Source organism: Sciurus carolinensis, chromosome X, assembly GCF_902686445.1.
Source record: "Sciurus carolinensis chromosome X, mSciCar1.2, whole genome shotgun sequence".
Lineage (NCBI taxonomy): Eukaryota > Metazoa > Chordata > Mammalia > Rodentia > Sciuridae > Sciurus > Sciurus carolinensis.
The window spans coordinates 11,023,504-11,039,999 of record NC_062232.1 but is presented as its reverse complement, the minus strand read 5'-3'; the positions used below and the strand labels follow the sequence as shown (position 1 = coordinate 11,039,999).

Below are 16,496 nucleotides of genomic sequence, written 5' to 3'. Positions count from 1 at the left end.
TCTATCCTCTCTGGATTAAGCAAACCTTGCCTGAGGGCAATTAAAGTCGTCCTATTTTGACTTGTGTTCTTGAGATCCATTCCTCTCCACTACCTCGGTGCTCCCTCCATCTGATATGTATTTCAACCTTCTGTATTGCATCATGGACTCTTTTCTTCCTGCTCTCTACATGAAACCCTCTTATAGCATTTGACACATTATATTTTAACTGTCTGTGGACTGAAAAATGGAATGTTTCATCAGGCAATAAACTTGGACAGAAGCCTTGGTAAAATCAGTAAAATCAGTCATTATTAATATTTAATATATATTAACATTATTGCTCTGAGTAGATGCTATAAATTGGCCTTGTGAGAGTTATCATTTCTGTCAGTAGAATATGTTTGAATTCTAATCCTGGAGATAGCATTTTTTCAAAAGGCTTTTCCACCCTTTGTGAATTAGAAAAGCCAAACAGCTTTCCACAGATATGTCTGCTTTCCCCCCATTCCCTCAGCCTCCCCAACCCTCAACATGAAGGTCCCTCTGATCTTCAGAGAAGGCACATTTCATATAACTGAGTTGCAGTCTGGGCTCCTGTCTTCCATCAGGCCTGTGCAAGCAGCTAAATGAAGCCTAGAATCTTTGTCTTCCCATGGCCTTTCTTCCCTCATTTCTTAGGAGTGGAAATCTGGAGCAGCTGGAACTTCTGGTTTCATCCATAAACCAAGGCTTGTGACTCCCACCCAGCCCTCTTCTTCCATCACTTGATTCCTTTTAAGTTTGCTCAAGTTTGTTCACAATGTCTCCCACTGCCTCTTTGACTGAGGTCCTGCCTCCCTTAATCTCAAGGGGCAATTCGTAACTTTGAGAGCTATAGGACTGACAAAAGACTTTGTGAGTGGTACACATAAGTAATTACATTGACCAAGACTTATCTGGACACATGTTGCAATCATAAAATATTAAACCAACTTGACTAAGAAAATACAGATTTATCTGAGAGCCTTGATCTAGGTCCTTTGGTTCTACTCAACTATTGAGGAAAAAAATGAGAAAAGAATGTTAACTACATGTGTCTTGGGTCTTAGGAACAATTTAATAATATAAACCAAAGGGAAATTTTGCACTTTTTAAAACGAAAAACTGTGGCAATTATAGAAAGATCCTGTAATTATATGGAAATTGTTGTTCAAATCATAATTATTTTCTCAGTTAATTTTCAGGTTCATGGTACAATTGGAAAGAACCTATTTTCTACTGCACATCATGTATGATTATGATTTCTTTTTAATATAAAGAGAGTAGATTAAAATGGAAAAGAAATTTTCACTTCAGTTGTACCCATGGCATATCGAGACAATGGTCACCTATGAATAACCTAGAAAATAAGTCTTATTTCCAAGCATACTTTAACTAGAAATATGCAGACTCATGTTCTCTAGTACAAGATGATCTAGAACACAAACTTCAGTTTTGTTCGTCATTGTTGTTGCCTTTACACCTTTTTGGGAAGCTTATCTTATCTGGTCAAGATTTGAAGTCTTATGTTTACCTGCCTAACTTACCCACATGATTCTAATTTCCAGAAGACACAGAATCTTTCCCATCTGTGCTACCTTCATCCCTGACAGATCCTTCAGTTAGTATCATAGGAGACAAAGAAGTCTGATTTAGAGTATAAAGCTCTATGAGGAATGATTTTACCCCATAGGGGATATTTTCAATATCTAAAGATATTTTTGATAGAACTGGAAGGTTTGCTACTGACTTTAGTGGGTAGGGGTCAGGGATACTGCTAAACATCCTGTGACAATACATAGTTCAGCAAAGAAACAGATTTCCCCCTCAGCTTCCAGAAAAAGTGTAGCCTTGTCAACACCTTGATTTTAACCCATTTTGAACTTTTGATCTCTAGATCAGCAAGATAATACATTTGATCATATTTTTGGTGGTGCTGGGAATTGAACCCAGGACCTTGTGCATGCTAGGCAAGCACTCTACCAACTGAGTTATATCCCCAGCCCAAATGTGTATCATTTTAAGTGACTGGATTTGTTGCAGTAGCATTAGAAAAATAATACAGATAGGACTAGGCAATTTTCAGAACAAGAACTATAAATGCCTAATAACCGTATGAAAAGAAACTCAAACTGGAACATTAAAACGAGATGCCATTTCTAGCTTATTAAAATGATAATCATAAAAACATCTGATAATATTGGAAAGATGTGGGGTGCAAGTACCACTCCTCACTCTCACTCCTACATTTTGTACAGAAGGTTGCAGTATTTGTTGTTAAAATTTGGCATGGCCTGGAATACAGCAATTTCATTTTGAGGGATAAATCCTTGAGAAAAATCTAGCATAGGAGGTGCCAGAGATTTCTGGAACAATGAACCCTGTAGCATAATTTATAATTGCAAAACAACTGGGGAATACCCTAATTACTGACCAATAGAGGAGTTTATAAATACATTATGCCCTGTGCATAGATTATATACATTGGTTAGAATGAATAAATGTAAACTGTATGTTTCAACACGTACAGATCTTCAAAACATACTATTGAGTAAATACAGCAATTTGTAGTAAGGTATACATGACATAATAGCATTCATATAATTTTAAATGTATAAATCACCATTATATGTGGTCTATGGATGTCTATCTTTGTAGTAAATCACAAAAAACGTGGACAGGGAAGATGTACAGCTCTTTGTACTGGCATTTGACTCTGGAAAGGATGGAAGATAGGACTAAAAAGGGAGTTTCAACTTCATCTGTAATGTTTAACTTAATATATATGTAAAAATAAAAAATAAAAATAATATCGAACACCAGCTTTTGCTCATTCTTATAGATTGGTACACTGATGGTTCATATTTATCTTTCTTTTTTTGCCTTAGATTTGTTTTGAAACATAAGCATAAAGACCAAAATGGGCATAAAAAGGAGAGTGATCATATTGAAATTGGTTTAGAATAAACTGTGGGTATAAACTTAGGTTCAACACCCATTGATTTTATCTGTCTTTCTGAATCAGGAAATATCTTGATGACTTACTACAGACTTAGTATCTTCAGGAATTAAATAGGATCAGGATTGTACAAGCATGAGATATTAACTGGGCATTACTAAATTTTTTTAATCATAGTTTTAATCAAGAATGTAACTTGTATTCTCTCAGTTGATCAAAGAATCCCATCAGTGAGGTAACACAGATCTTCTGAGAAATCCTGTTTTCCAGATGAAAAAGCAGAGACTCAGAAAGGACAAAGTAACTTGTCCAAGGTTGGTAAGCATAAGAGCCAAAGCTTGAATATATGTCTTCTAAGTACCATGCCTTTTATTTTGTATCAATGATCTCCTGGGATGAAGAACAGCTGCTTTAATAGCTGTTTCTGTGTGTGAGCGTGGGAAAGGCCCTAGATGTTTTAGTTGACTCAAATGCCATTAAAGTCTGTCCTATGAATCAGCCATTTAAACAAGCAAGAAAACAAGTAAACAAGCAAATGATTCTTATCCGGGAAAAATATTTAGTGTAGTGTTCTGTAGGGACCTGTCCCAATATTTAAATGCTATTAGGTAAAAGCCTGGGAAAGGAATTTCAAGATGGATATTGATAAATGAGGAACAGGTGAGGATTACTAAGATAATAAAGTGTGGAAATAATGTTAAATGAAGAATCATTAAAGGACCCTGTCATGTTTCACTGGGAAATGAGAAACCTTAGGGGAAGTGATAGCTATCTTTAACTTTCTGAAGAATTTCCAAGTGGAAAATGAATAAAAAATATTAGAAATGGGGTCAACGTAAGAAAGTAATGCAGTGATGCCACTTCTCAGCTAAGAATAAAGAACTTCTCAAATATAGAGATGTCCCCACAAAAATGGAATGAGCTGTTTCACAGGAGTCCAAGCAGAAACTGATGAATGGTTTTCAGCAATGCTTAAAGGAAATGCTTATTTTGGAATAGACACTGAACTAGATGAGAGAAATGGAATCATTCTATGCCTATCATTCTTCCTAACACTGGTCTAAAGGGAGAAGCAGGAAGATACACACACAGTTCTGGGGGTCCCTCCAGCAAGGGGCTTTGAATTAACAGAGACTCCCTTCAGATTTCATAAACGTTTGTGTGTGTGTGTGTGTGTGTGTGTGTGTGTGTGTGTGTGTAAGGGAGAGTGGAAAAGATGCACTTAGGAAGATGGAGAGAGGTGTATTTTCTGCCTTTGTTGTTCAAATCTACTCTTGTGGGGTCCCCCAAGCTAGGTTCAGGTGCATGACTGAAAATATCATGGGAGTGTGTAGCAGAGCAGACAGGTATCATCTGTCTTCAGAACTCCAGAACTTGGTAGGAACATACAAAGGCAAGTTGGCCACTGTGAACTGAGGACAGGTAACCAATTGGAAAACTGGTCACAGGATCTAGCATGCAGCTTTTCTAATTGCAGTATCATGAGTTAGTGTACCGCTGAAGATGAGATTTAGGATTGGTAAAAGGAAAGGAGGAATAAGATAAAGCAATATGAATCCTTGAGGTCATCTGTTATATCTGGAGGCTTGTGTGGGAAGAGTCATAGTTTGGGCTTAATCTTGTGAATGACAGAGAGCAGATCCAATATCCCCATTTCCATACTCCATTTTTCTGTAGGGATGCAATGCAAAATTGCAACACAACCTGTTATTAGGCTTATTTTGCTGTTCCCACCCTTGTCTTCATGTGCCATCACCTCACATTGTCTTTCTGAAGGTCCCCTTGCTCTTGCTGACAGTGATATATTCATTTGTGAGAATTTACTGTATCAGAATCTGCATTTTAATAAGATGATTCTTATATGCATGCACATTGAAGTTGGAGATGCCTCAAGGATTTACAGTCTTGATCCAAATCAGGGTTGTACTTGTGGACTACTTTAACTATATCACAACCAACTAATAAGCAGTTATTATTAATCAGAATGTTTCCAAAGTTATCATAAGATCTAGTCATGCACCTGAACAGAGTCAATACCAGATGATGGCAGTAAAGGTAAGAGATGGAGGTGTTGCTGGACACCAATGTGAAGAGGAATATCATGAATCCCGGAAGTTTAAGAAGAAAGTACTCTCCCCTTTTTGCAAATTTCAGGGGTGGGGGAAGAGAGAGAGAGAGAGAGAGAGAGAGAGAGAGAGTGAGAGAGAGAGAGAGAGAGAGAGAGAGAGAGAGAGAGAGAGAGAGAGAGAGAGAAAGAGAAAGAAGAAGGGAAGAGAAGAGAGAAGAGAAGAGAAGAGAAGAGACGAGAAGAGAAGAGAAGAGAGGAGAGAGGAGAAAACAGATATCTTTGGGACCACAAAATTGATGAAGTGATAAGTACTACCACTTCTAGTGTTGACTGTGATGCATCAGAGACTGACTGCTAAGATCATTTGTAATTCTAGGGATTAATTCTGCTTTTCGCAGAGAGCTTTCTTGATGTCCTAAGAAGTTTAATAATGAACTAAAATATCATGGCATGGTAGGTATTGTGGTTGACCCTCCGGAAACCATCCTACCCCCAGGATGATTTATGATTTTTTTTTATGATTGCTCCAAACCAATCATAAAAATTCTACTCTTCTTTCAAGTAATTAGTTCAGGACTTGACAGTCCTAAGCCAGTTTGGACCAAAGAGAGATAACAGAAGAAACCTGCCAAGGGCATCTGGGAAGGAAGCCTTTTCAGTCTTAGGAGAGACCCACAAGAAGCTTCCCTCTCACTTGATAGGCATAAATGAGGGTGGAGGGGTATAGATCACCACCCATGGTTGTCCTACAACTATAAGGTCAGCAAGTGTTAGGATAAATTCAACCCTATAGGCTTGATCATAAGTTGTTTATTCTTTTTTTGCGAATTTCAAATCTTCAGAGGAGAGGAATAGAAAGAACACACAGCTCCAATGACTCTGTTGAATCCCTGAAGCTGCTCTACTTTTGGAATTTCTGTGGCATGCACTATTACACTACCTTTCTGCCAAAGCCACCTTTGAGGTAAGGTTTATTACTGCCCACAGCCATGAACATCCAGCGTGATATAAGTCATTGGTAAGAATCCTCTCCTTTTAGCAAACATAGCACAACCGTGAAATTAGCATGGAGTCACAATCGTCATTTCTGATGTGTTGCTATTTAAAATCACAGGCACTTATCCCAGGTGAAAGAATACAATTTTTACCAACTGTAATGAGATTCAACAATTACAGAAGAGTAATTTTGAAAACAGATGTTATGATACTCCCAGCTTATGCAAAGCTTATTTTAGTACTTTATTGGCAATTCTTCACAAGGTGCTCAGGGTTGCTGGGACAGTAATTGATAATACTGATTGCATCATGAAGGACAGTAACATGCTAAATTCATGTCAACTTCCAGACTGTATTTATTATAGAATTTATGTGAGAGCTATCATTGTTTTGACTTAAAAAGGTTAAAACAAAACTCAATTTTACATTCTATTTTCTCTATTTTTAACCATTCACAGCACCCCATTTCTTGTCTGAAATTTATTTCTTAGAGAAGAAACTGATTTTAGTGTTAGTAACTGATTTGATTTGTTAGAGATGGAAAAGAAAGTGTGGGGTCATTACTCCTACAAATAGCCAGTGCCATCACATTTTTAAAGTTAATGCATAAATCACTTGTCAAGTATTAATGTCCATGATTCCCAGTGTTAGTTCTCTTCATTTGGATGGCCTTTTCTTCTTTTCTCTGCTAGTTCAAATCTTACCTATCCCCTCATTTTTAAGACTTATCAAGTATGAATCATTTTTCAGACCTTCTCCATCTGAGTCATGCCATAGGCTGGAGGATAAACTGGTGCCATATTGAGAAAATCGAGTCCTTCAACTCTAGTAGATGAGCACAGAGCAACAGGGAGTGTTTAGACAGTCAATAGTGCATAACCCTTATTTAAGTTATAAATCTACCCTGGCTTCTGAGCCTTAGTATTATTACCTGTAAAATGGGGAAATTTTACAGTAATTCAAAAGGTTGTTAAGAATATGAAATGAGATAAACCAGATAAGGCTTAAATCTGGCACCCAGCACATGGAGAACATTCAATATAAGTTTTTACGATTGTAATTTGCACATTAAGATTTCAGTAGGCTGACATATCTACATATATCTATATCCCAACATATACTTTTGGTTGAAGAATTCTACTTTTATTCATATATTACTTTAATTTGGCTTATTAAAAAGAAAATCCAAGTTGTATTTCTTTGGTTAAATTTAGGTTCTGGATTTTATATTTAATAATGATTTAAAATGGAAACATCTCCTTAATCAAATGGTTTGATATCTTCACAGTAAAAAATGGGAAATTTTACTGATGTGAACATCTTAAATATATGTGTTCCTGTATATATAATGCCAAGATTCATGAGTAGCAACCAATCACTGAATTTATTTTGAGATTTTGAGTAACAATAAGAGTCCATTCAACAAATATCAAGCATTTATCCCATAAAAAGTATAGTGTGATGCCTTGACAACTGTAGGAAGGAGAGAATACAGACAAAATATAGTACATTTTGGCAAGATAAATGTTGTATAAGCAAAATAATTTTATTAAAATTTAATTTTTCACCTCCTTGGCCTATACCCAAAGGACTTAAAATCAGCATACTACAGTAATGCAGCTACTTCAATGTTCTTAGCAGCTTAATTCACAAAAGCTAGATTGTGGGGCCAACCTAGATGTTCTTCAATAAATGAATGGATAAAGAAACTGTGGTATATATGCACAATGGAATATTATTCAGCCATAAAGAATAATTATAGCATTTGCAGGTAAATGGATGGAGTTGGAGAATATCATGCTAAGTGAGATAAACCAATCCTAAAAAACCAAAGGTTGAATGATTTCTCTGATAAGTGGATGATGATATATAATGGGGGGTGGGAGGGAGGCAAGAATGGAGGAAGGATGGATTATATAGAGGAAAATGAGGGGTGGGGAGAGGGTGGGGGGAAGGAAAAATAATAGAGTGGAACAAACATCATTACCCTAAGTATATGTATGATTACGCAAATGGTGTGACTCTACTTTATGTACAACCAGAGAAACAATAGTTGTACCCCATTTGTGTACAATGAATCAAAATAAAAATAAAATAAATTAGTTTTCTTAAAAATTGCACAAAATATGAGGACCATCAACACCCCAAATTTCCTTTCAAAGTATGGTTGCCTCACGTTAATACCCTTTCCACTTTTTGACTTACCCTCTTGGGAAAACATGGGAACATGGGTCAAAACTGGCAAATATGGATAAGAATCCTGGCTCCAGCACTTGATCCCTGTGTGACCTTGGGCAACTAATTTAACTTCTCAGTTGTTCTTAGCATCATTTTTCAACCAAAAGGGGCCAAGTTATCTCTTCCATATCCAGTATTATATATTAAGAGGCTAAACAAATATAACTTCTAGCTCCTTCTATTAAAGACTGTTTTTGCTTTTGTTTTAGGAGGACTTTTAGGCAACCAATTCCACTAAAGGCCTTACTCAATTAACCAATATTGGAAATTCTTTTAATAGTCAGGAGAAATAGCATTAATCATCATTTCTTTCAATTACTCTCAGTTACATCATTAAAAGTAATAAAGGAAAATAAAGACCATCCAGGATATTATTCACTATTTCTCAAAATTATTTGAAGAAAGTGTTCATTTCTGGTGGGATACCTCTCATATGAATTTAGGGGAAAATATATGCCTGCATACTTATTAACATTTATAAGTGTTCACAACGAAGATGAAAGATGTGAGTGGAATCACTTAGCCAAATCCGCCTCTCTTTTTTGTTACAAGGATATGAAGAAGACTTTGAAAATTCTAATGCCTGTATATAAAGACACATGGAAGAAATTTTATCATCATGGGATAGATAAAGAGCGGATGTATATCAGTCAGAGTTCTCTAGAGGAACATGACCAACAGAATATCTATCCATCTATCAATTATCTATCTATCATCAAAAAAGGGATTTATTAGATTATCTTACATGACCAGAATCTGGATAATCCTGCAATGGCTGTCATCAGGCTGGAGAGCTGGAGGAACCAGTAATTGCTCAGTCCAAGAAGTTGGGGCTTCAGAATGAAGATGTAGCCCCAGTCTAGGACTGAAGTCCTGGTAATTTCCTGGGGAATCAGTAGCCAGAGTCCCCTTTGTAAGACTGAAAGTGGTAGAGTCTGATGTTCTCAGGTCATCACAGCAGCAATCAAAGCATGCACTCAGGGCTGGAGATATGGCTTAGTTGGTAGAGTGCCTGCCTTGCAAGCACAAGGCTCTGGGTTCAATTCCCAGCACCACAAAAAAAAAATGAATAAATAAAATAAATAAAGGATGCACTCAAGAATAATTGAGTTTATATCTGTTGCTGTTTCCTCGTTCTTCCAACTTTTTGTTCTATCCAGATCCCTAACCTAATGGACTGTGCTGCCCATATTTATGATGCGTCTTCCCCTCAGTTTGCTGTCCCACATGTCAGTCATTCCTAGAAATACCCTTATTGACACATCCAGAAGCATTTTAATCTTAGATATCTGTTAATCCAATCAAGTTGACAGTTTAAATGAACCATCACAGCATGTGAATTTTTTAAAAATCCAGTGCATCAGAAAATGCACAAAGAAATTAAAAGGTAAACAATACAAGAAGAAAATGTATTTGCAACATATGCATGAAGTAACTAATTTCCCAACTATATATATATTATTCATGCAAATCAATAAGAAAAAGCTAACAGTCCAATTGAAAAGTGGCCAAAGGTCACATATAGTTCATTGGAAACAAAGTACCAATGTCTTATAAACATACAAAAATATGGTTTTGCTCTTAGTTAAGAAAATGAGAATGAAACAGTGGCTACCATTGTTCACTTAATATACTGTAGGCAGGTAATTTTATAGTATTTGATATTGATATGGGTATGGGGAAACATATGCTTGGGGCAATCTCTTTGGAAGACAATTCATCAGGTTCTATCAAAATTGCAAAGTCCCATACTATTTAATGCACAATACCTTATACAGAAATTTGTCTTATATATATATATATGCTTTCATATGTGTACAAAAAAGTATGTTTGAGACTATTTATTGCAGTATGGCTTATAACAGTAACAGACTAAGAAAAACCTATCCACCTGCCACTGGGTAATAGATAAAATGTATTATGAGACACCTATACAATGGCATACTATACAGCCAATAAAAAATAGGTCATTGGAAAGATCTCTAAGAAGTATTATTAAATAAAAGAGCATATAGATTGGACACAACTAAAAGACATTTCAGGCAAAGGTAACACATGAACCTTGTTTGAATTCTAAAGAAAATCAAATTTGAAAGTGCATTTATGAACTACCTAGGGGAAATCTGAATGTTGACTGAATATTTTGATGATACTAAAGAATTATTGGGCTTCATTGGTTTGATAATAAGGTTGAAGTCATGTAAAGAACAACACATTTCAAAGAAACATATTAAAGTGTTCTGGGTCAAACAATATGTTTGCTTCATAACACTCTATGAATTATGAAAATTCATAATCTGTAGGAAGAAAAGGGAGTGTAGATGAGATAAGGAAAGGGAGTGCTGATTGATCCTGAGCTGAAGAGTAGTGTAGCTGTATGATGAGTACATGGGGCTAAACTAGACTATTCTTTGCCCTTTGAGTGTTAGGAATTTTCCCTGATAAAATTTAAAACTGGAAGTGGTAGTGGAGGGAGGGAAGATGGCAGAGTGGGGGAGATGATTGAGGGCTGCTGCCTACCTGTGCCGCGTTGGAACCAGGACCATGAAGATGAATGACTCCTGGCTGAGATCCTGAGTGTGAAGGACAGCAGTGGCTGGAAGCTTTTCTATGTCCATTATATTGACTTCAACAAATGTCTGGATGAATGGGTGACCCAGGAGCGCCTGGACCTAAGGAAGATCCAGTTCCCCAAGAAATAGGCCAAGATTCCCATCAAGAACAGACTTCCTGGGCACCGCCCTGCTCTCCAGAGAGAGAGTTGAAATGAAAGGTGGAGGTGGTTTCCCCAGCGAGACAGCCCCAGCTTCAGTTTTCCCCCAGAATGGATTGGCCCATAGGGCAGTGGCAGCTCAGCCAGGACGGAAGTGAAAATCTAATTGCTTGGGCACTGATGAGGACTCCCAGGACAGCTCAGATGGAATACCATTGGCACCATGCATGACTGGCAGCCAGGTGTCTGACTGAAGTCACAATGATATTGTCTCCCAGATGAAGAACTTTGAGTGCATCGAACAGCCTCAAGCTGTGGTACTTCTCCGACACCCACAAGAGCTCACCACACTGCCTGTCTTCTACCTGTGTGAGTTCTGCCTCAAAGTATCAAAGTAGCCTCAAGTGTCTCCAGCGTCACTTCACCAAGTGTGACCTTTGATATCCTCCAGGCAATGAGATTTACCTCAAGGGTACCATCTCCTTTATTGAGATTGATGGATGGAAGAACAAGAGTTACTTCCAGAATCTGTCTTTTGGCCAGGTGTTTCCTCGACCACAAGGCATTGTACTATGACACGGACTCCTTCCTCTTCTATGTCATGATGAAGTGTGACTGAAAGGGCTTCCACCTTGTGGACTACTTCTCCAAGGAAAAAGAGTCCACAGAAGACTACAGTGTGGCCTGCATCCTCGCCCTGCCTCCCTACCAGCACCGGGACTATAGCAAGCTGCTGATGGAGCTCAGCTATGAACTCTCCAAAGTGGAAGGGAAGACAGGAATCCCTGAGAAGCCCCTCTCAGATCTTGGCCTCCTGTCTTATGTAAGTTACTGGTCCCAGACTATACTGGAAATCCTGATGGGGCTGAAGTCAGAAAGTGGGGAGAGGCCAGATCACCATCAGTGAGATCAGTGAAATCACCAGCATCAAGAAAGAGGATGTCATCTCCACCCTACTATCTCACCTCATCAACTACTACAAGGGCCAGTACATCCTCACTCTATCAGACGACTTTGTGAATGGGCACAGTCTTTGCTCAAGTGACTCCTTCAAATTGATTCCAAGTGTCTGCACTTCACTCTAAAGAACTGGAGCAAGAGAGTAAAGTGGTGACCAGGCACTGCCCATACCAGTGCCAGCAGAACCGACAGAACTGGGGCTGACAACCCATTCTACCCCCACTAGGGTTCTGAAGAGACTTGCAAAGGGAGACAAGACAGAAGACAGCTCCAAGAGGGGATGGGCCTGAGGAGGGTCAGCTGATGGGCAGCACCAAGGTGAGCTCAAGGCTCAGGCCAACTCCAGGGTCAGCTAGCTACAAGCCCAGGCCTATTCTGAACCAGGATCCAGATCCAGGCAGTTGTGTACAGTGAGATGGGGGTGAGGCACTGTACAGAGGGCTGGTGATTATAAAAATTCCTTTTGTAAAGTAGGAGCTGAGGGTGTGGGGGGTACTGGCTGCAAAATTCTGATATTTCTTGTTCCCAGCAATAAATTGTTTCTATAGGAAAAAAACTTAAAACTAAATTTTAATAACTAAATAAAGTTTAGTTAATAACTAAAGTTTCAAAAAGTTGAAAACTAAACAAAACAACACCTAAAATCCAAAATAGTAAGGTGACTGTATGAAAGGTTTACAATGAATCTGCAGAGAAAATTTTGGGAAAAATAACACTGATAATGTTTTCCTTGGTTGCATAAGGTGGAAGGAATGTTTACTTTTCAGTATTTTGATATGAAAACAAAATGCTATAGAAACCGTAAATCTACTATTAGAAATAATGTATGCCACCATTAAATCCAAATGAGCTAAGGTTCTCAGCAGGACTATCCAGTTAGTACATTTATTAATAATTCAGGTCCTGCTTAGTCTTCTACTGATGCTCTAATTATTTTAATTAAAATCTTCAGCTTGTTTGCAATAATTTAGTACTTGATAGAAAATAATATAGTAAACTCACATTCTGTATATGTATTTATATATAATGAAATATATATGTAATTGAATATTTTATTTAACATTGAATATATTTAATTAAAATATATAATTAAATCTGAAGGCTTGATGTAATTCATTACACATTTATTGGAATATGTATATTTACATTTTTCAAACAGAAAAATAGAAATGTAATGGACATCCCTCATCTAGATTTTCCCATATTTGCTCCATCTATTTTTGTCAGAAGTATTTTAATTTATAAACTCCACAAGATTCACCCTAAATGCTCAGTATGCATATCTAAAGAAATAATAGGGAATCTTTACATGGTTGTGATTATCTAGCACAATTCACAATAATTGTCTAAAATAACTTATCCCTCAATTCACTTTAAAATTTCTATAGTTGCCAAACCAAGATCCAATCACAGCATGCATTGTATATAATTGTGGTCTCCCTTAAATCTCTTTTACCCCCCAAAACATCTCCCCCCATCCATTGAAATGCTGAAGAGACCAGGCTAGGAGTCCCTGTAGGGGATCACTTTCTTAAGGAAACAGAATTGTCCACTGACTGGCTGTTGGTGAGTCTTTCCAGGTTTTCTGCTAGCTGGAATTGGCTCTCCCTACCCCAGAGGAAGGTGCAGCACATTGGCTTCAACATCCCACGAGATTGCCAGGCTCTAATTTGGAACTCCACCAGCAATGTATGAGTGTGCCTTTTTCCCCACTTCCATGCCAACACTTATTATTTCTTGTGTTCTTGATAATAGCCATTCTAATTGGAGTTAGATGAAATTTTAGGGTGGTTTTAATTTGCATTTCTCTAATTACTAGGCATGATGAGCACTTTTTCATATATTTGTTGATCACCTGTATATCTTCTGTGAAATGTCTGCCCAGTTCCTTAGCCCATTTTTTGATTGGGTTCTTTGTATTTTTGGTGTAAAGTTTTTAAAGTTCTTCATAAACTTTGGAAATCAGTGCTCTCTCTGAAATGTGTATGGCAAAGATTTTCTCCCACTCTGTAGGCTCTCTTTTCACATTTGCAGAGACTGACAGTGACACAATCACTTGTCTATCACTTTCTTGATCCCACAATTCCTAGGCTCCCTCTGTTTATAAGATTATTCATGAGAGGTCCCTTTTTTATAGTATCGCCCATGATGCTTTCTGTTCTACTTCTGCCCGAGAGTTCTAACCTGCGCGGTGTGAAGATTGTGATATTTGTGCAAAGCCCTTGATGGTCAATGGAATGCAACTGTTTCATATAATAATTATGCTTCCTGAACTTATTCAATTGTTACCTCATGATTTCATTTTATTTATTTCTCTAACTCATGTATTTCCTATAAACTAGATGTTGTATCTTCAGGCTTGATTTAACTCACATTAACATTAATTGGGAGGAATATTTTGTAAGTGATGGTGTGCCATTTCCTACCACATCACCTCAGGGAGCTTACTAATTCTAATTGTCCCATTATGTTCAATAATGACAACTGGTCACTGGGTTAAGGTGGTGATAACCAAATCCTTCCCTTGTAAAGTTACATTGCTCTCTGGCAAGCAAGTTTTAATCTCTGTGGTAATTCTTTAATACGATGTGATTATCCAGTTCACTACCATCAGTTTACCTAGTGGTTTTCACATCTATGGACAATCCTCATTTGACTGAAGGGATACATTAAGAGGATACAAATTGGTGGCTTTCTAATTCAATCATACATCCTACACTTAACAACTATCATTTTTCTTTGAGGAAGAGCCTTCTCATTAGCTATGTCAGTTTGATTACTCTGAAATAAAATTGCTGTTGCAAACCAGGATAAATATTTGTTTTTTTTCAATACAAATTTTAGGGTAAAGAGTAGATGTAATAATCCCCTGCAATGATGGCAAAGAAGTGTTTTATTGTTTTCTTCTTACAGATTCATGGATTTTAATATAGGTAATGCATTTCAATTAATGATAGTCATTACATTTTTTGGAGGACATACAATTTTCATTTATTGCAGCAAAGATTTATAAATGTGCCAGGCAATTTTAGTTATAATATTATGAAAATTTGATTGCATTCTTCAAATATACAGCCACTTTACACTTTTCAATTTTTAAATGGCCCCAAATTTTGTCAGTGGGAACTCCTTCAAGCTGTTTTGACTGGATTCCATTAATCCTTTTTTTTTTTTTTTTGGTACTGGGTGGGGATTGAACTCAGGGGCACTCACCCATGGAACCACATCCCCAATCCTATTTTGTATTTTATTTAGAGACAGGGTCTCACTGAGTTGCTTAGTGCCTTGATGTTGCTGAGGCTGAATTTGAACTCTCCATCCTCCTGCCTCAGCCTCCTGAGCCACTGAGATTGCAGGTGTGAGCCACCATGGTTGAGCCCATTAGTCTTTGAATACTTTCTTGCTCCCTGGCTCAACAGGATGTTCTAGGTACACCTTGAATTTCTAATATCCTATACCTAGAAATAACAGTTTCTTTACAGGACCCTGCTTCTTTTCAGTAGTTAATAGCATTTGTGGATTATACTTTCTGATATGCCTTTATTTCCAGGTGCTTTCAGCAGACAGCCTTAGAACACACACACACACACACACACACACACACACACACACGTACACAGAGTTCATATTGATTTTTTCAATTTCAACTTAATATTATAGTATTTTTTTCTTATTCGTTTTATACATGTGGCTTTTTTACACTGGAAAAATCTTGGACAATGCCATTTATTTTCTTTACCTTTTGATATGCAAAAATAGTTTAAAAATAACAATGCTGTATTAACACTAACCACAAAATCATTGAATGAAATTTCTTTGCATTTTTTCTCTTTGTAATGTATATCCTAATGATGCAAAGTTAAAGCACTGTGTTTTAAGGACACTTGAACTAATTATTTTGTCTGGTTATATTATCAAGTGGATATAAAATTAGGCTCATTTGTTTTCAATTTTAACAAGTTTTTCTTTTTTATTTGACATTCTGATTTTTTTTTAATTATAGAAGGAAACATTCACTTTTTTATGGACATGGGTTCTTAACCGACTCTCAAGTAGCTAACCTTCTTGGTGGACCTCTGCCAATAACCTCAAATTCTTGAATTTTCAGTTGGTTTTCTAAGCTCCAATTTTGGACATATGAGTATACCTTTATAGTAATTCTACACTTACAGAAAATTATTGTATTCATATACTTGCCTGAAATTATTTTCTCTACTTCTACCCCTTCTAGCTTCTTCTCCATAAAATTCTGGTTAGTTTTCTTTAGATAAGCCTAAGAGGAGGTTTTAAACAAATGATGGAGAACCAACTGGAAGGAGGATCACAAGATTTGAAGAAAGAAAGGAGTTAGAGGCCTCTGGATGTGTCTCATCCTATGATACAAGACTTTTCATAGTCACAACTTCTTTTCAGAAGCTGTCCACTTAAATATCTGGGCATATTATTTACAGCTGGTATCCATTTTGATTGATCCATTTCCACGCCTGACTAATCATAAAATATTTTTAATATCATTCCTACCTAGAGGTATAAAATTTTGTGTGTCAAGTCAATCCTTGTCC

The 16,496-nt window shown here is 37.0% G+C and overlaps 1 non-coding gene and 1 pseudogene across 1 annotated transcript; one reads left to right on the top strand and one right to left on the bottom strand.

The window, feature by feature from the left end:
* Positions 1-1,928: 1,928 nt before the first annotated feature.
* Trnaa-agc (transfer RNA alanine (anticodon AGC)) lies at positions 1,929-2,001 on the bottom strand. Its single transcript has one exon. It is a non-coding gene; the product is annotated as a tRNA-Ala (tRNA).
* Positions 2,002-5,002: 3,001 nt separating this feature from the next.
* LOC124972260 (histone acetyltransferase KAT5-like) lies at positions 5,003-12,088 on the top strand (annotated as a pseudogene).
* Positions 12,089-16,496: the final 4,408 nt, after the last annotated feature.